Below are 24,434 nucleotides of genomic sequence, written 5' to 3'. Positions count from 1 at the left end.
AGTAACCTTTTGACACCGTATGAATACCCTATTTCTCACCAACCTTTCTCTTCCTAGTTTTAGTGTCCATTGATTATCCTGGATTGAGGCAGTGATTTCAATCACAGTTGGTGAAGTGCTGACTTGCTAATTCCATCAATCCTTTTACATTTATGGGTTTCCCTGGGTGGCTCAGACTGTAAAGAATCTGCCTGCAATGCGGGAGACCTGGGTTTGATACCTGAGTCCGTGGGTCGGGAAGATCCCCAGGAGAAGGGAACGGCTACCCATTCCAGTATTTCTTGCCTGGAGAATTCCACGGACAGAAGAGCCTGGCGGGTTACAGTCCATGGGATCGCAAAGAGTCGGATATGACTGAGCAACTAACACTTCTTCATGTGTAAGCTAACGTTGATCTTCAGGAAGAGCTTCTCCTCTTCTGTAAGGAGAATCATCCGTGTTTTCCCTTTGGATGAGACAGGAGTCTAATCCTCGTTTTCCTGGCCATCCTTCAAATGCTGTAAAGCCACGATTTTATATTCTCTAGTCTTCTTGTCTCCCAATTCAATGCCCCCATTTCTTTAGCTGTTTCCCAGATCATATGCTTTTGGAATTCCTTTACCATTTTGGTTGCTTTCTTTTGAAGAGGCTCCAATTTGCACACAGAAATTGTAATTCCCAAGTGGGGTCTGATTGAGTGGATTGAAGCAATTGTCTTCTTCACTCTGGATATTACAGTGTCAGTAATATAGCCCAAGGTCAGGGTAGCTTTGCCGACATCCTATCATATGGCTGATTTATATATTCACTAAAATTGCTGAGCTAAATTTCCTCCAACCACACTTGTTCGAAAAAATTTTTTAAAGACCAAGGATTATGAACTTATTGAATTAAATTCCACTTTTGTAAATTCAACCCAATTTTCCAGGTCATTCTATTCAGTTTTTCATACAAGCTGTAAATCTAAAGGGCTCTTTAGCTAAATCACTAATAAACTTGATCAGCAAAGGGCCAAAGACCAAGTTTGCCCTTGATGATGATCATTAATCTAGAGCTCCTTCCAGCAATGTGTCTTTGCCTCCCAGCTAGCATTTCTCTGTTGATCCTAAAAGACGTTATGTGAGAGAACTTGTCAAATGCTTTGCTCAAGTCCAGAAACCCTGGGTCTATAGCATGCCCTTTAATTTCCCCTTTAGTCACGCTGCCTAAAAAAGAAATAAGGTTAGTGCAGCATGACTTGATTTTAGTGAAACCATGCCATAGCCTTATGATCCTGTCTTTTTTCCCGAAGAGTTCACAAACTGCTGGATATCAACAACTCATTCATCAATGTAACAAAAGATCCTTTTAAAAACTAAACACACTTAGAATTATTTTGAAATTCAGATAAAATATTAAGTTGTAATGCTTGATTATTTAGAATTTTATAAATTTCCACTGCACTCTGACCACAGAAGAAATTTGCAAAAGCATCAAAATATAAAAATGGCAAGAAGTATATGATTAATATCAAAAGAAAGCTTTGCATGTATATTTTGATGCACTATATTGTTTAAGTTTAATTTATTTTTAAGAAGTTCTCATTATTTTCAAGGATTTGCGATTTTCTAGGAAAAATAAAAGTGTTAAAGGTGGTCCTACACTCTAAACCTGCTTTTAAATTTTTCACATCATACTTTCTAACACAGTCTGTGCAGCCTCGTTGAGGAACATTTCTACATTACTAGCTTTATGTGATGTCTAATAGGTCTATAAATCTATCTAAAAGAAAGAGAAGTAATCAGTTAACAGGGTCCAACCAAAGGGATCAATCAGTAATTTCATGACAGACAATTCTGCAAATCGATTGGCCTCTACTAAAGGTTTAGCACTGCAGTTATATTCTGGAGTAGAAACCCGTGCAGGAGAGTTGAGGTAACTTATTTCCTAACATTAAAATATGGGTGGGAAAAAGTCCAGTGACTCTTTTTGTATAGACTTAGAACACTAAAGATGTGTTTCTGGCAATAAAATTTCCTAGACTGAAACCTCCATCTTTGTCTTTGAATTCATGTAGGAAAATCAATCCAAATGGCATCATCCAAAATTTCTCTTATAACTTGGTGCTGCTGAAGCCAACAGAGTGAGGGGATCTGGTCAAAATTCCAGACATGTAAACATGCTCATACTGATGCACTTAGATGGTTTTCTGTTCATTTTAATATATTAAGAAAGTTAAAGAGCTACCATTCATGAGTAAGGTACTGGGGATTGAAAGTGAATATATAACGTTAATATGAACTAGAATGCTAGGCATCTAATCCAAGAAAAATAATATGCTTAATAATTATCACACTATGTGAAAGGATCATTTCAATGTTGCAAATTAGAAAATATTGAAATCACCTTAGATCAATGCAAAAGGAATTTTTAAAAAATCAGTCTTATTTAAAAGAAGATAATTTAGTTACTCTGTTTTCCTAAAAAGGAAAGCAGCTCTTTAATTTATCTGTTGGAATTCCACCAGGAATTCTGGATCTAAGATTATGTGGTCATTTTCTTTTGTTGAAATATTAATCTTTTCTTTTTCTTCAAAATGTCCAATAATTGTTCCATTAAGCAAGGAATAAAATGCATAGGGTAAATGTCCCTTCCTTTCTCTCCACATTGAAAACAGAAATTGTCTGCTTCTTTTCCAATGATTTTTTAAAATCTAGGTAATGACTGTTTTTGGTATCATTGTTGATCATACTAGTCTATATTTTAAAGAATTATGGGATATATATCACACAAATAAAATCAATTTGCTAGTGGTAAATTATACAAAATATATTTTACTATGGAAAGTTTAATATTAATTTCAGATGCCATTATTGTGAATTTACTTCTCTGTCCTTCCTTCAGCCCATCAAAACAAACTCTGTGTTAATTACAAACTTAGCTCTCGCTCAGAACTGACCATGCTTCTCATCTCTTTGAAGTGAATATTCCAGGAGTATAAAATTAGTGAGATAGAACACTGGCCAGGTTCTGTGCCAGTCACTTTTAAAATAAACATCTTTTAACTAAAATGAACACTATGCCAATATATCTATTGGATTTAGAAAATGATTTTTAAAATTAGAAGGAAGTCTTGGCTTAGTTTCTGCAATGGTCTACCATTACCAAGCGCAGTATCCTCTTCAGATTGATGAGTTCCACTGTGGATGGCATTTAATTAAATAAGATAATGCATGTCCTTATTAATATGAATGTTCTTACTTGTCTCTTAAGATAGAGTTCACATAGTAAAAAAAAAAGTGGTTACATTAAATAATATTTTTCAGACTGGTGCATATAAAAAGATATTTAAATTATAACTTTTTCCAAATAATGATTGTGCTATACTTAGCTAACCTCACAAATTAACAAGTTAAGATTCAGGTTTTGCTCACTCACTTTCCTTTATGAAATAAAAGATCTTATGATTCTTAGGTATGCTGATCATGTTTATTACACTTATCTTTGAAAAAGTAAAATTTTCCCTTTTCTAATACAATAATATTTGGGTGCAATCCACAACATCACATAATCCATAAAAGCAAAGATGTTCATAAAAAAGTCCCAACTTAATTTGTTCTGAATATTATTACCTAACATTATATCACCTTTTTTTTTTAATCAGATGTGGATATCAGACAATGAATAAACTACGCATCTGAGTCCTAACTTTGAAGGATAAATTCCAAAGTAAGAAAAAAAAATAGGAATGTAGCACATCTAGAATTTATTTTTACGTACGCTAATTAGCATCCTTTGTTTCTTATGCCCACAAAGGGCATGGGTGACATAATAAGGAGTTTCAAATATGTGGAATATGAAAGATGTTTCTGTGATTGCAAAGGATGTCACAATCAGGAACGTGTTTACATGGGTGGATTTGTACTGGTCCAATAACAGAAGGTCTTTACCTTCCACTGGTGAAATACGAATGGAAGGATGCTGCTTACTAGTTTAATAAAAGAATAAATAACACCCCATTTTCTGCCCAAATTAGACATCCATGTGGTGCTAGTGGTAAAGAATTCGTCTGCCAATGCAGGAGACACAAGAGATGCGGATTCAATCCCTGGGTGGGGAAGATCTCCTGGAGGAGGAAACCAGTATTCTTGCCTGGAAAATTCCATGAACAGAGGAGCCTTGCGGGCTGCAGCCATGGTGTCGAAAGAATCAGACAACGCTGAGCGACTAAACCACCATTATGGTGTAATACACTAGTACTTCTGACCGATTTAGGCACCCATAAACAAAAGAGAGACAAGATGAGAAAGAATGGGATTAACACAGCTAAGTGAAATGCACAGAACATTTCAAATTTATATGCCAATGATTTTTAAAATATTTTTTAAAAACCTAATAACTATCATACAACAGTTTGAGAAAAATGAAAAATAGCTAATTTGAATTTTAATGTCCAAATCTTAGCTTCTGTGAGGATGCTAATGGCCTCAAATCAGGCATCCAGACTGATGCTAATTACTTAATTATGTTCTCAGAGAGAATACAGTCTCACAGCGCTATTTCTAAGATATTTTAGAAGGTAATGAGTCTCTGAAATGAGGTGAAATGGCATTAATGAAGAAGAGAGATAAAAATATAACAAAAGGATTTGAACATCTAACGTACATATGGGAAGATAAGAGAATAGTAGTGTCATTGTGTGAGGGATTTAGCAGAGACATAGAACCACTATATATATATTTTCTTTATCATTCATATATGGTTATGTTATGAAGATTGACCTCCCACAATCCTAGCAACTGGTTAGGCAGTGCTTGACCTTCTGCCCACAGGGCCAGGGGCAGAAAGGGAAGAAGGTGAAGGGTTGGAGGACAGGAAAGGGAACTAACTGGGTGCATGAACTTGAAATGGAGCCCACAGAGACACGCGGGGACCTGGCACTTTTCACCTTAGAGCTAAACACACACCCCTGGTCCAGGTATCACAAAAGTGAAAAGCAGGATGTGCGGGTGATGGAGCAGCTGCAGACACCCACGAGGTGGGCTGGAAGGTACACGACACTAGGAATGAACTGCCCCGTAGGCCTCTCCACCGATCTCCCAGGCGTAAGAGTAATATAACTGCAACTTCACTTCCCCTTTTCAAATGTCTTTGTGGCCAGCCCTAACCAGAAATACACAGGGACGAGAATTCCGGGAACTGCTGGTTAGCCTTAGCCAAGTCAGCATATTGCCAGGCCACCAGAGGATGCTTAGAGATTATCCAGAAAATGAAATGACAGAATTTCTAAGATGTATGCTCCAGGAAAACCCCTCCAAACTAGATAGCTGAACTGCAGCCATTTGGACACTGTGTCAATAAGAGGTGCCGTATCACTCAGAGCACTGGCAAAACATAAAGGGCTTCACCAAAGAAAGCTTAAGGAAGGAAGAGTAGCTCCAATACCGTGGCCACCTGATGCCAAGAGCTGACTCTTCCAATGAGAAGAGTCTGATGCTGAGAAAGATCGAAGGCAAGAGGAGAAGGGGGCAACAGAGGATGAGATGGTTGGATGGTATCACTTAATGAACAGACTTGAGTTTGAGCAAACTCCAGGAGATGGTGAAGGACAGGGAAGCCTGGTGTGCTGCAGTCCATGGGGTCACAAAGAGTTGGACATGACTGAGCAACTTGAACAACATCACCAAGGAAGAGTACACAGCGTGGTGAGCACGGTTAAGGACTAACACAGGACAATGACACCAGGAATTGGCAACAGTCGGAAGTCCATTACCACCCAAAATGGCGAGAAGAGGGAACAACCCCCGTGAACCAGGGAGCGGTGGCCAAGAGGCATGTCTAGAAGACCTAAAACCGAGGAAGGCAGCCTCTGCAAGGACCAACCAGGGGAACAAGCTCCCAAATTCTCTCTGTTGCATGTCTCTACTCACATCCTCTTTCCTAACGTTGCTGGACCTACTTGGACACCAGTGGGCAAGGAAGCCCAGAGGAGGGGACCCCAAGAGGACAGCCTCCTGAACACAGCACAGACAGGAGTAGCGTCAGCGTGGATTTGAGCCCAAAACAACTTATACCAAAATGGCCCCCTGACATAAGCAAATGTGTGTGTGCTAAGTCGCTTCACTCATGTCTGACTCTGTGAGACTCTACGGACTGTAGCCTGCCAGGCTCTTCTGTCCATGGGATTCTCCAGGCAAGAATACTGGAGGGGGTTGCTATTTCCTACTCCAGGGGATCTTCCCAATGCAAGAATCGAACCCATGTCTCTCACATCTACCTGCATTGGCAGGCGGGTTCTTTACTACTAGCACCACCTGGGCAGCCCCTCATAAGCAACACCTATACCTACATAGATAGTTGTTTATCCCTGGTGGCTCAGATGGTAAAGCATCGGCCCTCAATGCGGGAGACCCAGGTTCCATCCCTGGGTTGGGAAGATCCCCTGGAGAAGGAAATGGCAACTCACTCCAGTATTCTCGCCTGGAAAGTTCCATGAACAGATGAGCCTGGTAGGCTACCGTCCATGGGGTTGCAAAGAGTCAGACACGACTGAGCGACTTTATTCTTATCCCACTGAAGTTACAAATCAGTAACAGAATTGTGTAAATTTTACTAACGTTGACAAATGTCTCAGAAATACCATTTAGAAGATATTTGTTCCTAAGGGTCTCTCTGCCATATTGGTGTGTTTTAATTTGCTGTTTGATGCCATGCTCCCTTGGGCCCCAGGACACTTGCAGAACTAGTGCAGAACCTCACAGATGCCCCTACCCCAGACTTGGTGTGGGTGCAGGTCATCAACGGTTGGGTCCCCGCTCCCTCTCTGAGCCTCCTGCCCCCTGGCATCAAACCATTACGCCTTGCCTTCATTGCTTGGAAGCAGAGGCGACATCTCTCCTGCCCCTGGGCCAGCTGCCCCCCGCCCAAGGCCAAGGGTGTTGTAACTTCCTCTGAGGGATGCTCTAGGGACCTGGAAGGAAGAGGGCAAGACCCTAGTACTGCACATCATCCGTGAAGAACCAAGGTGCGTCCAGCCCTGGGTGAGTCACGGCCCCCGCCGGGATGTGCTGCGCATGCGCTTCTGGCCCCAGTTCCCACCTGCATCACCGGCCAGGTGGACCTCGGGCAGAGACTAGGCCGGGTGAACAGCAGGGCCTGGGGCCAGGCTCATGGAGCAAGTGACTTAGAACCTGACTAGGAGACAGTGGAAGCTGGAATACGTATGAGCTGAGGCTCCAAGCCCCTAGAGCACGCTTCACTTAAAAAACTCAAATGCTAAAAGAAAGCCATTCTGAATTCCACAGCAGAGCATTAACCGACAGTTGTGGGACCTTCTGACTTGGATGCCAAGCAGCAGAACTGGTCCTAAGACCATGAAATGAGCCCAGAATGGCCTGTACAGTAATTTTTTTTTTTTTCTTTAAGAAATTCTCTCAAGGACTTTAACCATGGTTCAAATGAAGCCAGTTTCCTGAAGCGATCCCTAGTGGCTGGAACATCTCACAGATATTCTTGAAATGAGGCATCTTAGTTGAGCGTTTCAGACCTTGAGATAAAGTTTTTTTTGTTCTTTTTTTTTCTTCTTAATTTAGTGATGGGGTTTTCTATTTGTTAATTATTCATTGATTGATGCTTTCTTAGAATGTGGCTATGTTTTCAGTAACAAGAAATGTTTAATACTGACATAGGATGAGGAAAATTTTATCTTGAGAGACACCCAGGCTTCAAGTTAGCTTTGATAAACAGCTAAAGGTATTTTTACAGAGTTACAGTTTCAATTTTCAGTTAAAAAAAAGCAACAACATTATTCTGCTTCTTTCTGGATGTTAAAAATTTGAATTTTTATTCTGACATTGATAAGAGCATTACTACTCTTGGACAAACATTTGACTCTTTTTTACAGACAAACACTAAAAATAGAAAATCCTATGCAAACATTTCTGAAACCTGAGTTTTAGTTTTAGTTTGAGTTTCTCAAAACTAAGCTACTGGTATCAATTAGTTTAATTAGAACTGAATATCCATTTCAATGTGTCTATTTCCACTGATTTGATGATCTGAAAGGAATTGTCAAATCTTTTCTTTCTGTTCTTTGATATGATATTAGTTTGAGAAATTAACAAGAAAGCTCTGGTCTTGCTTTATAAAGTATGAATTAGAGTAAAATAATTTTAGTTTTTTCCTTCCTTTCTTGTAGTAATTACTTAGGAAACACTTCATTCTTGTAACGTCTTGAATTACAAGATGGAATTAAATATATATATATATATATCATATATATATTAGGTAATTGATTTTAAAGCCTCTGATGCAGGAAAATAAAAGGTATAAATAAGATTAGAGAGGAAATTGCCTTTTAGATTCTTCTATTCACTAGTTTAAAATAAACCAAAATTAATATTCAACCAAAATATTTTGAAACAATGAGTCATTCTAAACGGGAAGCATTCATGTTAAAATATTTAACCAGAGTATTTCTGAAATTTAGGTGTTATTTAAACCTGCATGGGTATTTCTTCATTTTCACTATATGGATTCTCAACTCCTGTTTCAAAATAAGAAGGGACACACAAGGATGTAGTCAACCAGAAGCTTAGGAAATACAAAGAGAATTTATGTCATCCCACAGAAAATGTCTGAGTTTTGTGTTGCTTTATACACGTTTTAGTTGGTAAAAGTTTTTGCTGTGTTAAAGCACGACTTTGAACTCTGGGACTTCATTGCCTGTCAGAATGACGGAGCAGGGGTAAAATTAAAGGGTGTTTTCGGCCAGCCCTCAGGAAGGCCCTGGAACAACCTGGGGGCCAATGTACGAAGAATCTTAAATTCAGATCTATCATTGTGTGCTTTCTCAACCTTCCCTGTGTGTGTCTGGCCTACCCTCAACCTGTCCCAAATTTAAGCCGACTTCTCTGCACTGGCCGGAAATAAAGACTTAAATACTCTCCAGCCATTTGTCGGGAATAAAGTGTTTATACTTCTGCCTCTCAAGCTTAGCAGTGACTGAGCTGAGGCATGTTTCTGTGGTGGTGACCTGTCAGGGCTCCAGCGAGTCCTCTGAAAAGGAACGGCTAAGTGCTGGGACGGCTATTGTTTGCTCCCCATCCCAGGAGAATTGTTTTCAAACAAAACTCAACCTGAAAATAGTCAGTGACAGAAGGAAGTCTGAATCACACTGATGTTTCCTTAATAGCTCCCCAGGTCTTTTGCTGCTTTCTCTTTTCAAGTTAAATCCTGGAGGTGCCAGATTTTTCCTGAGTTTACGCACACTCAGCAGTTATTTTAAAGGGCGAATCTGTGAGAAGACTATTTCTGAAGATCTGGGTCCAAATTATTCATCGACTATTTTTAACTGGCATTAGTTTGCTACCGTACTAAAGTACGCACTGTGTGCTAATGAAAATGTAATAGTCAAATAGGTATTTATTGCTAGACATTTCCTTAGTTCCTTGCATAATGAAGAATTCTTTGCAAAGTGTTATTCTTAAGTGACTGTAAGGCCTTTTCTACTTCTGAGTTTCATTTGAAGTCATACTTTTTCATGAGGACCACCACGGGATGAGAAAAGGAGAGAGGAAAGAGGTGCCTAGGTGGCTGACTCAGCATTTACCGAGTTGTGATCATTATTAAAATACAACCAAAAGTTAACTCTACTTTCGAGTTACTCCCAATGCCGCCGGAGCAAAAGTTTTAGCAATAAGATGATGCTGAAAACTGGTTTGCCCCCCCCCTTTTCATATAATTATTGCATCATTTCTTCCCTGCAAAACATGATTACCATGGGCACAGCAGGGGGTTAATCTTGACGTCAAGAGTAAAGAGAAACTAGGGAGAGAGATTAAAAAAGAATGAGGTGAGGGTGTGGGGGGGTTTTTGGTGGTGGTAGGGGTGTTGGTTGGTTTTTTAACGAGAACATGGAGTTAAGAAAGTAAGCAATTTCTATATTTTGAACTCTCACGAGCAGATGTTGAGGGTTATTTTCTTAATATGTTTATATTTCATTGGGTTATTTAAATTAAACATTCAGTCTATCACAAACTAAATTTTATAATCCAGGCTCATATGAATGGAGAAGGGAGGTTAATCAGGGTAAAAGAAACATATTCCCTCCACTCACCCACACACACACAAAAGTTAATGAAAAAAGCACAGAAAATCTTTATTATAGGAACTTCCCTGGTGGCCCAGTGGTTAAAACTCCACACTTTTAACACAAAGGGTGTGAGTTCAATCCCTGGTCAGAGATCCGACCCCCCAAAAAATATCCGTATTATAAAACATTTAATCAAGCATTGTCAGCTTTTGAGTACGTTCAAATATCTGCAAAGCCGTGATGATTAAAAAAATAATCAGCTATTTTTCTCTAAAGTTTATTTAAAATTCTGAAAAAAAAAATCATAAAATACAATAGTGTCATTGGGATACTCAGATAGCTATTGGCTAGTTAGAAATCCTATTTGTCCCCAGGCTGCACATTGCACTTCCCATTCTTTCAGTGGCAGAGATATAGTATGTGATGATTAAAGCAGGATATGAACTCTATTATATCAATTTCTTTGGGTCAAAAATTCAGAAACAGCTTAGCTGTGTGACTCTGGTTTAGGGTCTCACGAAGTTGCAGGCAAGGTGTGGGCTGCAGTCATTCCAAGGCTTGTCTGCAGCTAGGGTTCCCACTAACCTTCACCTGTGCGGTGCGGGTTTTGGGTTTTGGGTAGAGGGCCTCTGTTCCCGTACACGTGGGCTTCTTCCCCTTGGGCTGCTTGAGTCCCCTCACAAGATGGGGGTGGTTTAGCAAGAACCCTCCTTCCTGCCTCCTCTTAATAATTTTCCGTGCGCTGACTCCCTTCACCCTGCTCACTGACTGTAAATCGCTGTCTTTACTGTTCCCAGAGTTAAAGCCCAATCACTTTGCCCTATTGCTGTAGTCTTGACACCTATGAAAATAAAGCCCTCCTTACCGTTTTAACAAGTGTCAGAGTACGGTAAGTCCCCTAGACACAAACCTTCAGGTTTAGAACTTTCAAAGATGCAAACAGGTGTCCACATGTCCAATCACATCAGTTCGTTCATGTGTTTGGTGTGCGTGGGCATACGCATGCATTCTCTGCAAGTGGTTGTGGTGCGTGTAATCTACTGTACGGTACTGTATAGACTATAGTAGTGTACAGTATCTTTATATCAAGCCCAGGATAGCCAGAAGCAAGCACAAAAGCAGCAGTGGTATAGTTGGTATGCTTGCTTGCTCAGTTGTGTCTGACTCTTTGCCACCCCACGGACCGTAGCCCGACAGGTTCCTCTGTCTATTGGATTCTCTGAGCAAGAATACTGGAGTGGGTAGCCATGCCCTCTTCCAGGGGATCTTCTCAACCCAGAGATCAAACTCAGGTCTCCCATGTATTGCAGGCAGATTCTTTACTGACTGAGCCACCAGGGAAGTAGCTGGTACTACTGTACTTTTCAAGGTACCACACTGTAAGATTAAAAATGTTTTGTTTTGTTTTTGCATTTTTATGTACTACTTTCTGCTTTATTTAAAACATCTATTTTATTTAAAACATCTATTTCTGCTTTATTGATTATGCCAAAGGCTTTGACTGTGTGGATCACAATAAACTGTGGAAAATTCTGAAAGAGATGGGAATACCAGACCACCTGACCTGCCTCTTGAGAAACCTGTATGCAGGGCAGGAAGCAACAGTTAGAACTGGACATGGAACAACAGACTGGTTCCAAATAGGAAAAGGAGTATGTCAAGTCTGTATACTGTCACCCTGCTTATTTAACTTCTATGCAGAGTACATCATGAGAAACGCTGGGCTGGAGGAAGCACAGGCTGGAATCAAGATTGCTGGGAGAAATATCAATAACCTCAGATATGCAGATGACACCACCCTAATGGCAGAAAGTGAAGAAGAACTAAAGAGCCTCTTAATGAAGGTGAAAGAGGAGAGTGAAAAAGTTGGCTTAAAGCTCAACATTCAGAAAACTAAGATCATGGCATCCGGTCCCATCACCTCATGGCCAATAGATGGGGAAACAGTGGAAATAGTGGCTGACTTAATTTTTCTGGGCTCCCAAATCACTGTAGATGGTGATTGCAGCCATGACATTAAAAGACGCTTACTCCTTGGAAGGAACGTTATAACCAACCTAGACAGCATATTAAAAAGCAGAGACATTACTTTGCCAACAAAGGTCCGTCTAGTCAAGGCTATGGTTTTTCCAGTGGTCATGTATGGATGTGAGAGTTGGACTATAAAGAAAGCTGAGTGCAGAAGAATTGATGCTTTTGAACTGTGGTGTTGGAGAAAACTCTTGAGAGTCCCTTGGACTGCAAGGAGATCCAACCAGTCCATCCTAAAGGAAATCAGTCCTGAATATTCATTGGAAGGACTAAGGCTAAAGCTGAAACTCCAGTACTTTGGCCACCTGATGCGAAGAGCTGACTCATTTGAAAAGACCCTGATGCTGGGAAAGACTGAAGGCAGGAGGAGAAGAGGATGATAGAGGATGAGATGGTTGGCATCACCGACTCAATGGACATGGGTTTGGGTGAACTCCTGGAGTTGCTGATGCACAGGGAGGCCTGGCGTGCTGCAGTTCATGGGGTCGCAAAGAGTCGGACATGACTGAGCAACTGAACTGAACTGAACTGAACTGATGTACTACATTCTGTGAAAAGTATTATAAACTTATTACAATACTATACAGCCAATTGTGTTAGTTGGGTACCTAAGCTAACTTTGTTGGACTTATGAACAAAGCGGACTTACAAAGGCACTCTCAGAATGTTTGTATGTAGGGGACTTACTGTATTTCCTTCTTCAGCACCCTTTTAGGACAGAAAGAAGTCCTCTGTGATTTCCTGCCTCCAGCTCATATCTCTATTTCTCTATGCTCAGTTCTGTCTGACTCTTTGCAACCCCTTGGACGGTAAAGCCTGCCAGTCTCATCTGTCCGTGGGATTTTCCAGGCAAGAATCCTGCCTGGAATACTCCAGGCAATACTGGAGTTGGTTACCATTTCCTTTTCCAAGAGATCTTCCCGACCCAGGGATCCACCCATTTCTGGTGGATTCTTTACCAACTGAGCCACCAGGGTAGCCTACACAGCCCAAGGGTGCCTCCTTGGCTTGCCACGCCTGGGGATGTGGGCCGGTCTCCTCTTTCTCTTGCTGGGGGAGGGCAGCTCAGGTCAGGCTATATTCTCAGCATTTTCCTGTCCTACAGCACGTCCTCCAAGGGCATAGGTCCAGAGCTCTGGTTTTCTTGAAGCTTTCCCTTACATGGTTTCAAATAGGGAGGAGACAGCCCCTTCCCTCCCTCATTGGAGGATGGGATGTGTACAGCCTCTTCTGCACCCCGAAGCTATGTAGGTGGGCTAATTCAGGCAAAACAGGTTTTGAAGTCATTCCTTTTGCGATTAGATTAGCACTTAACATCAGGGTACTTAACACCTATGATTCCCAGTCCCCAGCAAAACTCAAGTCCAGGGGGACATTCAAATGGATCCTGTTGGAAAGTCATGCACAGGAAATTCTATGGCAGGTATTGTTTCAAAGAGAGTGCCTTTTGATCTCAAGTTCTCTGTCAGCCACTAACATGTGACTCAGGATGGAAAATGTGTGCATGCCAATTCCAGGTGTGTTCATTATTGTTATGTGACAAGACATTTGAATGACCAATATTTCTTCTTGCCCTAGGAGAAATCTCACACTTTTTAAATGTCTGCTGTTAATTAAAAAGAGCAAAATGAATTTCATATAAACTATAGGTGAATGGGGAAACAGAGATATGAAAAGTTAAAAATGATGCAAAAATCAAATAACAATGTGATAGTAATATTTAGGTTACAGAATATAAACAATTGATGATGTCTAAAAGTCATATTGCTTCTAGGGAGAAATTTTTACTTTAATGACTCCAAATATAATGGAACAATGCTCTAATAGAGAATTTTAATCCATCCATAGAAGGTACAGTATTATTTCTCTTTTTTTATGGATCGTTAGGTCTTCCTGATGCTTTAAAATTACGAACATTGAACATATGTAGAAGTTTACTTTTCTATAAAATGCTGATCCTACTTTGGATTTCTAGCTTTTGAATTCAGTGAGTTATCTTGCTGTAAAGAAGAGTTCTTTAACAAATGGAATTCTCTGGTACAGAAGTGGCTGGACCTAGAGACTGCCATACAGAGTGAAGTAAGACAGAAAAATAACACACATGTGGAATCTAGAAAATGAAGAATAAACAGGAAACTAAGCCTACAAGGGACAGTCACCATGTAGGGATGATAATTTGAGGAAGTGCCACCTTTCTGAGCAAACAAATAGGTTCCCACATACCTCCTGCCAGGTCTTAAAAACCCTCAGATTCCATCATTTGGGAGGTAGGCACCATTCCTTTACAGTCAGCATATCCCCACTGAGCAGAATCTAGCTACTGATTGAAATAGCCCAGGAAAATTATTCAGTTCAGTTCAGTGGCTCAGTCGTGTCCGACTCTTTGCGACCCCATGGACTGCAGCACTTCCTCTTAATAATTGCCAACTGAAAAAAATTGCACAAGCTAGAAGTCGAGAATTATCTTTTATTCAGTGGCTTTCTGAGGACAATAGCCTGAACTTCAGCCTCTTGGAGAGCTCTGAGGAAGTGTTCCAAAGAGTTAGAGGAGGAGTAAGGATATACTGAAGCTTCACGGGTAAAGAACCCGCCTATCAATGCAGGAGACATATGAGACGCAGGTTTGATCCCTGGGTCAGGAAGATCCCCTGGAGAAGGAATTGGCAACCCCCTTGAATATTCTTGCCTGGGAAATCCCATGGACATAGGAGCCTGGCAGGCTACAGTTCATGGAGTCAGTGAGAGTTGGACATGACTGAATGCACGTGCACGCACGCACACACACACACACACACACACACACACAAGGATATACAGCAGTTTTTGCTTCAAACATACATAGTTGAACATCAAAAACCTACTGCTAATCACACTGAAACATCCAGGCATCCCAAGATAATGATCCAGTGCCTTTCCATGTATGGGAAGATGCAAGTGTCTGGCTTCACTGCGATGATTCCTTTGATAAGCATCTCAACTATCCAGTGGCAGTTATCTTGTTTTCTCATCCTGAATCCCCCTCAGGGTGCACCTTCAGAGCTGCTAATGTGGCTGAAGGCTTGACAGTGGGCAACTTGTTGGATGTTTACTGACGTGGCAGGCAATATTTTGGGGGGGTCCACATAATTAGGCTCTGGAGATCAGGTACCTGTCACTTCCTGAAGGACAAATTAGCCACTCTTCTATATTAACGTGGATCTTTAAAAGGGTTTTGAAAACTCATTTATCACCAGGCTATTCTCAAATAGATGGAAAGAGGAATGAAATATTCAAATTTATTCATCAAAGATTTCCTGAGGCCCTACTGTGTGAACATTTTTCATTTTAGGTACTAGAAGCATAATAGAAAGATGAATAAGACAACGTATCTGCACTCAAAGGAGAACTGCTAAAATTCAGGGTAGAGCATAGGATGTGCTGTAAAACCCAACGTGGGCTTTCTCGATAGCATGACGTCTTTTCTGATGGGGTGGATCTGAGCCTTGACAGATGATGAGTAAGGTTTTCAATGTATAGAAGTAATCAGAGGGTGTGTTTGTTGGCAGGGTGGTGGTGTGGTGAGATGGAAGAACATTCTAGGCGAAGAGAAAAGCACAGGGCGGGACTGCTTGCAGATGGAGCTACACGGCTTGGCTGGGCAAAGTGTAATATGAGGAAACAGTGGACGGCGGGGCTGGAGAAGTGGGTTGGGTCCACCTCTCTCTTTGAATGCCAAGTAACTGAGTCACTCTTCTGTGCTTTACGGAGAACGCAGGGTGAACACAGAATTTATTTTCCAAACAGGAACAACTTCGCGATGAAAGGTGGCACTGTTCACATTTGTGCCAGACTGATAGTTATAACCTGGTGCCGTCCTGGGCAAACTGGGACGTTTGGAGACTCTAGTAATTGGGAAGCTCTACAAGGAGAAGCTTTGCCTGGGAGGCGATTGCAATGACTTCATTCCAGAGAACAGGCCTTCAGGGTGGAAGGGGTTAGGGGAAGGGCAGAGGGGTGGGCAGGCCTAGGACTCCCTGTGGCTATCACAACAAAGCATCACAAACTGGGTTGTTGTTGTTTAATTGCTCAGTCATGTCCACCTCTTTTTGCGACCCCATGGACTGTAGCCCGCCAGGTTCCTCTGTCTAAGGAATTCTCCAGGCAAGAATACTGGAGTGGGTTGCCATTTTCTTCTCCAGGGGCTCTTCTCAACCTAAGGATTGAATCTGAGTCTCCTGCCTTGCAGGCAGATTCTTTACCACTGAGCCACTGGGTAAGCTCTACAAACTGGGTGCTTTAACACCACAGAAGTAGTTCCTCTCCTGGTCCTGGAGGATAAAGCAGCAGAAAATCAGGCTGCCTGTAGGGTCATGCTCTCCCTGAAGCTGTAGGGAAGCATCCTTCCTTGCCTTTTCCAGCTCCAGGTGTTGGCAGCAGTTCTGGCAGTCCTTGGCTTGTGGGCACATCACTGCCCTCTCTGCCTTCCTGGGATTCTCCCTGAGCATCTCTGCATGCCTGTCCCTGTGTCTCTTTTCCTCTTATGAAGTCAACAATCAAATGGGATGAACGGCCCTCTCTACTCCAGTATGACCAAGTACCAACTTCATGACATCTGCAAAGACCCCACTTTCAAACAAGGTCACACTCAGAGGTTCTGCTAAGGACATGTATCTTTGGGGACACTCTTCCATCCAGTACAAATCCCGATCAGGGGACTCTGCACGAGTGGAAGACCTCTCATGAGCCTCAAAGACAGAAGGAGAGAGGCAGCAGAATAGCCGTGGAAAGCAAGAGGGATGTAGAAAGTGTGCAGTGTTGCTTACTTGGGCCAATTTCCCCCAGGACTTTTAGCACCGAGGATGGACTTGCAATGTCAGGATGAGTTTGTAAGGCTACCCACCATGTCCCATCCTACTTCTTCTATCCAGTTTTTTCCAGTCCAAGGTCCACATTTTTTCTCTTCTGGAGGAAAGAAGATCTTTAATACTAGAAATCAAGCCAGACTTGAAACTGGGAGAGGGCAGTTGAAGTCATGACTCGGCTACTTTTAACTCTGTCACTTGGGCAAGTCATATGATATCTTAGAATCTCTTTCCTCCTCCATACTATGAGGATGCCGATCATGGTCCGGAAGGTTCTTTGTGGCTCTACAAGCTGTGATTTCAGGAGGAAGAGGAAGAACTGAGCTCCTTCCAAAGGGCAAAGGGCCCTTTGCCAGGACCGCCTTTTTAGCAAGTGTGTCTATCAGACAGGGGCCTCCTCAATGGATGGCTCAGTGGTAAAGAAACCACCTGCAATTCAGGACACACAGGTTCAATCCCTGGGTCAGGAAGATCCCCTGGAGGAGGAAATGGCAACCCACTCTAGTACTTTAGCCTGAAAAACCCCATGGCCAGAGGAGCCTGGTGGACTACAGTCCATGGGGTCTCAAAGAGTCAGACACGACTAAGCATATGATGTATCAGACAGTGCTGACTAAAGCCAAAATGTTGGAATTCAGCCAAACATGGAGATTTTCTTTATAAAAATTTTATTAGTAATTAGTGTGTTATTTCTTATCTACAGCACTATTTCCATTTTTAAATTTTTTAAATTGGATAATTGCTATACAAAGTTGCGTTAGTGTCTGCTACACAACAAAGTGAATCAGCTATGTCTACATATATCCCCTCTTTCTTGAACCTTCCTCCCACCCCGCTCCCTCCCACCTCTCTCTCATCACACAGCACCAAGCTGAACTCCCAGTGTAACACAGCAGCTTGCCACTAGCTATCTATTTAATATATGTCAATGCTATTCTCTCAGCTGGTCCCACCTTCTCCTTCCCCTACGGTGTCCACAAGTCAGTATTCTACGTCTGCATCTCTATTCCTGCCCTGCAAATACGTTCATCAGTACCATTTTTCTAGATTAGCATGGAGATTTTAATTTATCCACTGGGGTATCTCTACCCTAAAGTTGTTGTTGTATTATTCATACTGTTATATCACTATTATTTTAATGGTTAAGAGCTCATATTTTGGAGTCAGAGAGACCTAAGTCTGAATTCCAACTCTGCCTTCTAGCAGGGTGTGACTTGGGAAAGTTACTTACTACTTATAATCAAGAAGGCACAGTTTTCTCACCTGTAATGTGAGGATGATGATAATACAGATCTTACAAACTCACTGTTAAAATAAAGTAGATAATATATGCCCCAAAATAGTTGCATACCTTGCTTGTAAAATACATATTACCTAGTAACAGCAATCATTATGGACCAGGTACCAAGTTAAACGGTTTTGAGCATTATCTCAAGCAATTGCCACCACTGTTTAATATAGAGTCAAGAAGATCCCCAGGAGGAGGAAATGGCAACCCACTCCAACGTACTTGCCTGGAGATCCCCATGGACAGAGGAGCCTGGGCTATAGTCCATGGGGTCTCAAAGAGTTGGGAATGAACTGATTTAACAGAGTTAATACAAAAATATAAAAACACCTCCCCCGTTCTCACCCCTCTTCTTCTAAGAAACCGAGGTTACAACTGAGAAGCTTGGTTAAGCTCACACCTCTGTATGAATTGTCAAGGCTGAGACGCCACACCAGCTCTGCCAGACTCAGAAGCCGGGGTCTTGATCCTGTCTCCTGGATCACGCTTATCGTGCTGATCAGCCAGCCCACTGCCACCTTCATGCTTATCAGCCCTGCTCCCCAGCCTCCAACTACTGGCCTTCTTCAGATCAGGTAAGGAAACACCAGTCCGATTTCCAGTCTGTCCCGCGTCTTCTTCTGAATGGGCTTACCACAAGAGGGGTGGGTTGAAAAGTTTGTTTCACCTCTGTTGTTGGGGTTGTTCAGTGGCTCAGTCGTGTCTGACTCTTTTAGACCTCGTGGACTGCAGCAGGCTTCCCTGTCCTTCACTCTCTCTCAGGGTTTGTTCAAACTCATGTCCATTGAGTCAGTGATGCCATCCAACCATCTCATCCTCTGTCCTGTTTCATCTCTAATTAATAAGTACTATTTTTACTAACCTGACTGGTCTATTTCAGTCAACATTCACTGTGATTGGACATCTGAGAACTGAGTTGCATTTAAATCAGATTAACACTAATAATAGGAGTTTATTTTTACTTATTTTTCGGCCTCTCTCCAGGCATGTGGGCTATTAGTTCCCAGATCACGGATGAAATCTGCATCCCTTGCAATGGAAGCAGGGAGTCTTAACCAGTGGACCACCAGGGAAGTCCCTGTAGGAATTTAATAACAAATTGAAATAAGAACTAAAGATGACAGAGGTCTGGTGAATCACATGTACCAGATGACATCAACCTTATATATATACTATTCAGTCATACAAACCAGCTGAATCACCTGACAATGCAACTTTTAAATTATTAATCTGGGTTTGGTGTTTAGATGAGAATTGTATATCGAACATTCATAAGAATTAAGATCAATTACTTAAACTTTTAAAAAACTAACAGCTTTAATGAGGTATAACTCAGATATACATTCACTTTGGAAAAACTTTAAGACTTTTTTCCCCCTAGCCTTGTTTCCTTTTTAAAAGCTCCATGCTATTCAAGAAATACAACTTTCAAAGCCAACACTAATTCTCGTTAGACTTTAATGATACTTATCTTGAACCACTTTTCTTCGGATGAAAAGAGAAATAAATGTTCCTGTAGCTTCTCGCTGACAAAAGTCCAATTTGCTGTTAATTCTATATGCAGGTAGCAAAGAATCCACAGAGTTTGAGTCAAGTTACCAACAGGCAACTTGACATCACACTGCCTCGGAACTCGGCGGCACAAACAATAAACTATTTCTGCATTAAAAAAAAAAAAAAAAAAAACCATGCATAAAAAAAAAAACCCACTAACAAGGACTAAAGAGAAAAGCAGATGGGCTGAAACAAGGAGTAAGTTTTTCTTTTAATCAGCACATCTTACGGTTAAGCTAGAGAAAGGTGTGGGAAGGGCCCGGCTCGGGCGCGCGCGCTCGGCCACTCCGTCCCGCTGCCCGCGGGGGCCGGGTGGTCCCGGTCACCGCGCCAGGTGAGCGGACCCCCGACCGCAGGGGACGAGGCCGGGGCCGGCGCCCGAGGGCCGTGGAATTGGTCCTTCCCGCGTCCGCCCGGCCGCCCCGGAGGCGAGGCTGCAAAGGCGGCGGACGAGGGGGCGGGCCAGCGCGCAGGGGCCGGGGGCGCCCGGAGGGCGGGTGCGGGCGCCGGGACCCCGGCGCGCACCGGCCCCGGCCCCGCCCCGCCCCGCCGGCCCGCCCCCCGCGCCGACGCCCGCCTGCGCCGCGGGCCGAGAGGTGGGCGCGGGGCAGCCCGCTCGGCTCCTCCGCGGCGGCTCCGCTCGGGCCGGCGGCCGGCGCGCCGCTCCTGGAGGAGGCGGCGAGGCGGGAGGAAGAGGAGGAGGAAGGCGGCGGGAGGCGGAGTTGCGGGCGAGCAGGGCCGAGCGCGGCAGTCGCGCCGGCGCGGGGCGAGGACGCGGAGCGGCCGCCGCCGGGTGAGCGTCTGCGGCGCGGGGCTGGGCCGTCCGCCCGCTCCCCTCGGGCGCAGGGGGCGCCGCGGCTCCGCGGGCCGGCGCGGGGCGGCTCCGGCGCGGGCGGGCCGGGGAGCGGCCAGGGCCTCGGCGGGTCCGCGGGCGGGCGCCGGGCCGGCGGGGAGCGGCGTCCGGGAAGCCGGGCCGGGGCTCCGGGCCGGGGAGGCCCGAGGCCTGCTTCCGCCGCGCGCGCCGGCCCGACCCCGCGGCCTCCGGCCCTTCGCCGCGCGCGCCGGGCCCGGGCCGCCGCCTTTGTTGCCCGCAGCCCGGCGGGGAGAGGCCGGGGCTCGGCGAGGCCTGGGGCGGCGGCGCGGGGCCTGCGCGCTCGGACCCCGGGGCCGGCGGCTGGCGGGCGCGCGCGGGAGGCCCGGGCCGCGGCGTGGCCGGGACCCCGGTGGGCTCCGCGCGGGGACGCGCCGCCGGACCCTCGTGGCCGTGGGGACGGGGGTACGTGAGCCCGCCCCCGGGGCCGGGCCGGGTCGCGGCGCTCGGTTCGCTTCGCGGACACCTTGGTGCCTCCCTTCTGGGTCACATCTATTGACATTTGTCCCGGGGCAGGTCCCGGCCCAGAACTTGGAACGTGTGCGGTCGTCTGCAGGCCAACTTCACGTTTAGTCGGCATGTGGAATTCGGGGTTCCCAGCCCCACTTTTTGGAACTCAGGGCCAGGTGGGAATATGGGGGCAGACCTTAGGCTTCCGGTAGATAATAATGTTGGATTCAGTTCCACGAATGTTGTCTTGAAACGTCTGCCCTGGAAAAGGCGACCTGCCACTTTACTGTGGATGAGGATGGAGAACGTAGTAATCACGGTTAGATGTGAATGAGACACAAAACGTTGCCCAAATACGTTCTTCATGGACTGCGGTCCTTGGCTGCACACATGTCTGTCATCAAACAAAAGTAAACTGCCCTCTCCTTTAAGATGAAACGGCGAGGTGTTCCCAGTCGCAGTAGGTGTGCAGTGATCTTGACTTTTTTTTTTTTTTTTTCTTCTTTTTCTGGTTAACGCAACAAATATCACAACATGAAATCTACTTAGCTTACTTGAATGAATGAATGTTCAGTGGAATATGTAGTGCTGTGGGGAATGTTTTATTTAAAAACATGAATGGCGCTGTTTATCAAGTTTCACAGAGAAAACCTGGAAACAGCCTATGATCTGCTTCCGGTGCTGTCTTATTTCTCAGTATTTCTGCATCAGGTAGCATGGATATGGTTAAGTTTCAGAGGCCACGCCTGCTCCAAGCAGAATATGTGACCAACCCTTTGGTTCTGACACTGTCTCTCATGGTTTCTTGTTGCCTTTGGGGAAGCTGTCAGACTGGCCTTGGACTTAACTGGGATTCTTAGAAGAGCTCAGCTCACCTGTGACCTGGCAAGTACTTTCTACTGGTCTGGGTAGGATCCCCCACCTTATTCACCGGAACCTTGACCTTTTCGGGGCCTCCCTTCAGCATCTCTTTTGAAGCACTTTTTCCCCTTATGATCTTTAAATACCTCCTGAATTGGTGGGAAGTACCTGGCACTGCCCCTTTCCCTTCTCTTAGTGGGAAGGTGGGCAAGCCTTAGACATGGCCTCCCCAGGACCCAGGGGCACACTCTTGGGTGTCACCTGACACCCTCCCCTGTAGCACCTTGCAGGGGAGTGGCCAAGCAGGGGTTGGGGTGCCATTGACCTGGGCTACAGCCAACCTGGGCTGGGCAGTGCCCTGGGAAGAAAACTCAGCTGTGCTGACTGGATTCCTAATCATCTCAGGTTCCTTTAAATGGCCCTCTTTTTAGGGAACAGAAGCAAGCATCTTCTTAAAGCCTGTCTTGTTAGGTAACCGTCACTCTTTAGAGAAAATTCTGGTAATTTTCTCCCTTGTGATCAGTTTTCAAGAAGCTGATTTTTTTTTACTAGTATTTTCTTTTATTTGTCTCATGGAAGTAATCGTGTGATCTTATTTCAGAGTTATTACGTAGCTTCCCTGGTGGCTCAGGTGGTAAAGACTGCCTGCAATGTGGGAGATCCTGGTTTGATCCCTGGGTCGGGAAGATCCCCTGTAGAAGAAAATGGCAACCCACTCCAGTGTTCTTGGCTGGGAAGTCCCATGGACAGAGGAGTCTGGTGGGCTACCATCCATGGGATCGCAAAGAGTTGGGCACAACCGAGCGACTAATGCAGTACTCCAAAAAAAAGGAAACTGTCAGGATCATTTCTGAGTTTGTGGCAATTACTGTTGTTATTCACTCATAAATATGCAGTCATGCAAAATGGGTCATGCACACACACAAGATACACACAAATATGTTGAAGTATGAGGTCAGGTATTCAACAAATATGTTGAAGTGTGAGGCCTCCCTGGTGGCTCAGATGGTAAAGAATCTGCCCACAATGCAGGAGACCTAGGTTTAATCCCTGAGTTGGGGAGATTCCCTGGAAAAGGGAATGTCTACCCACTCCAGTATTCTTGCCTGCAGAATCCCATGGACAGAGGAGACTGGCAGGCTGTAATCCATGGGGTTGCAAAGAGTTGGACATGGCTGAGCAACTAACACACACACACATGAGGTCAGATTCCCCATGTTAGTTATAATCTGGTGTAGCTAATGGATGTGTATGCATCTATTTTAATACTTAAAAAGGGCAGGTAGGTAAATGACCTAGAGGTAAAAAGATCGCCTTTTGCTGTTTTCTGCTTGTTGCATCTTTTATGGGAAATGAAGATTGTCTATTTCAGTTCTCCGCCCTCATTCCAAACCTCTTCCACTTCTGGACATGGCACATCTGTGGTGTCCGGTTACTTTCATAAAATTGTGAAAGTCGTTTTGTAAGGGAGACATTTATAATATTAGTGTGTCATGATAAGGGGAAACTTTCTTGTATGACTAGCTTGATTGAAAGAGTTATCCAGGTAGTAAAAGAGAAACAACACTGGGACATGTTCTAAAGTGTACCGAGAGTGAAATTGTCATTAGTGTTTTTATGGTTAATTTATTATGCTGCATAACATGTTGCTTTATGTGCTAAGTAGGGAAGACTTTTAGACTAAGGGCACATTTCACGTTAAACCGGCGTCAGGGTCGTCTTTGATGATTCATACAGACTTACATTTACTTTGTTGTGACATTTGTTTTGGGTGACTGTCAGCCTTGTTGATGTTTGAAGAATAGATGTAGAATAGTCTGAGATAAGTCATTGAGGATTTCCACTCTCCCTTTGAACATGGAGGACGTTTTGGAGGTGTTAAGTCTTTAGTGTGGCGTGTAGGTTGCTAGCTTGTGACCTTGAATACACTGTACATCCCCTCGGAGTTTTATTCCTCATTTGGGGATAAGATGGGGGTAATAATCCATCTGACAGAGTTACTGTGAGTACGCAGGTGTTTTGTGTAAAGTGACATCCAAACTGTTTACCGTTGTTACAAATGTGACTTCTGCCTGACTCCTCAGTTGGTCTTGAAGAATCTTCCCTCTGCCTCAGCGCGGTCATGGTCCAGCCCTTCTCTTCCTCGGCATTCCAGGCTGCGTCTCAGTCCTCACCTTGAACAGGGCTGCTCTTCAGTGGCTCCTCCTGGGGTTGGTTCTTCCTCGGATCGTAATGCCAGGGTCACCGTCTCAGGGAAGCCTTCCCTGGCTCCGCTTCCTCATAGCTCCTTCAGGAACCCCATTTATCAGTTCGTGTGTTTCTGATCTAAGGGTCATCACTGAATTCCTTGGGGAGTGCCGGGCCTGTTGTCTTTCTCCTCTGCCCTCCTCACACTCCTTATGCTTCCTGTCCACTGAGTGGGGCCGTGGGGTGCAGAAAGCTCCTGTGGTTTCTACGTGGTTGTCCACACAGTAAAGGCAGAGGTGT

At 44.1% G+C, this 24,434-nt stretch overlaps 1 protein-coding gene across 5 annotated transcripts in view; it reads left to right on the top strand.

Annotated features, from left to right (window-relative positions):
* The first annotated feature begins 20,333 nt into the window (after nt 1-20,333).
* The window catches only part of SOCS6 (suppressor of cytokine signaling 6), a 35,451-nt gene continuing 31,350 nt past the window's right edge, over nt 20,334-24,434 (top strand). For all 5 annotated transcript variants that reach the window (XM_024984416.2, XM_024984421.2, XM_059881012.1 and 2 more), the window contains exon 1: nt 20,334-20,558. The gene's annotated coding sequence lies outside the window, so the exon portion shown is untranslated. The remainder of the gene's footprint in view (nt 20,559-24,434) is intronic.

The sequence above is a fragment of the Bos taurus genome, chromosome 24 (genome assembly GCF_002263795.3).
Source record: "Bos taurus isolate L1 Dominette 01449 registration number 42190680 breed Hereford chromosome 24, ARS-UCD2.0, whole genome shotgun sequence".
Taxonomy (NCBI): domain Eukaryota; kingdom Metazoa; phylum Chordata; class Mammalia; order Artiodactyla; family Bovidae; genus Bos; species Bos taurus.
The sequence above is the reverse complement of the archived record's forward strand: the minus strand, read 5'-3'. Positions and strand labels throughout refer to the sequence as shown.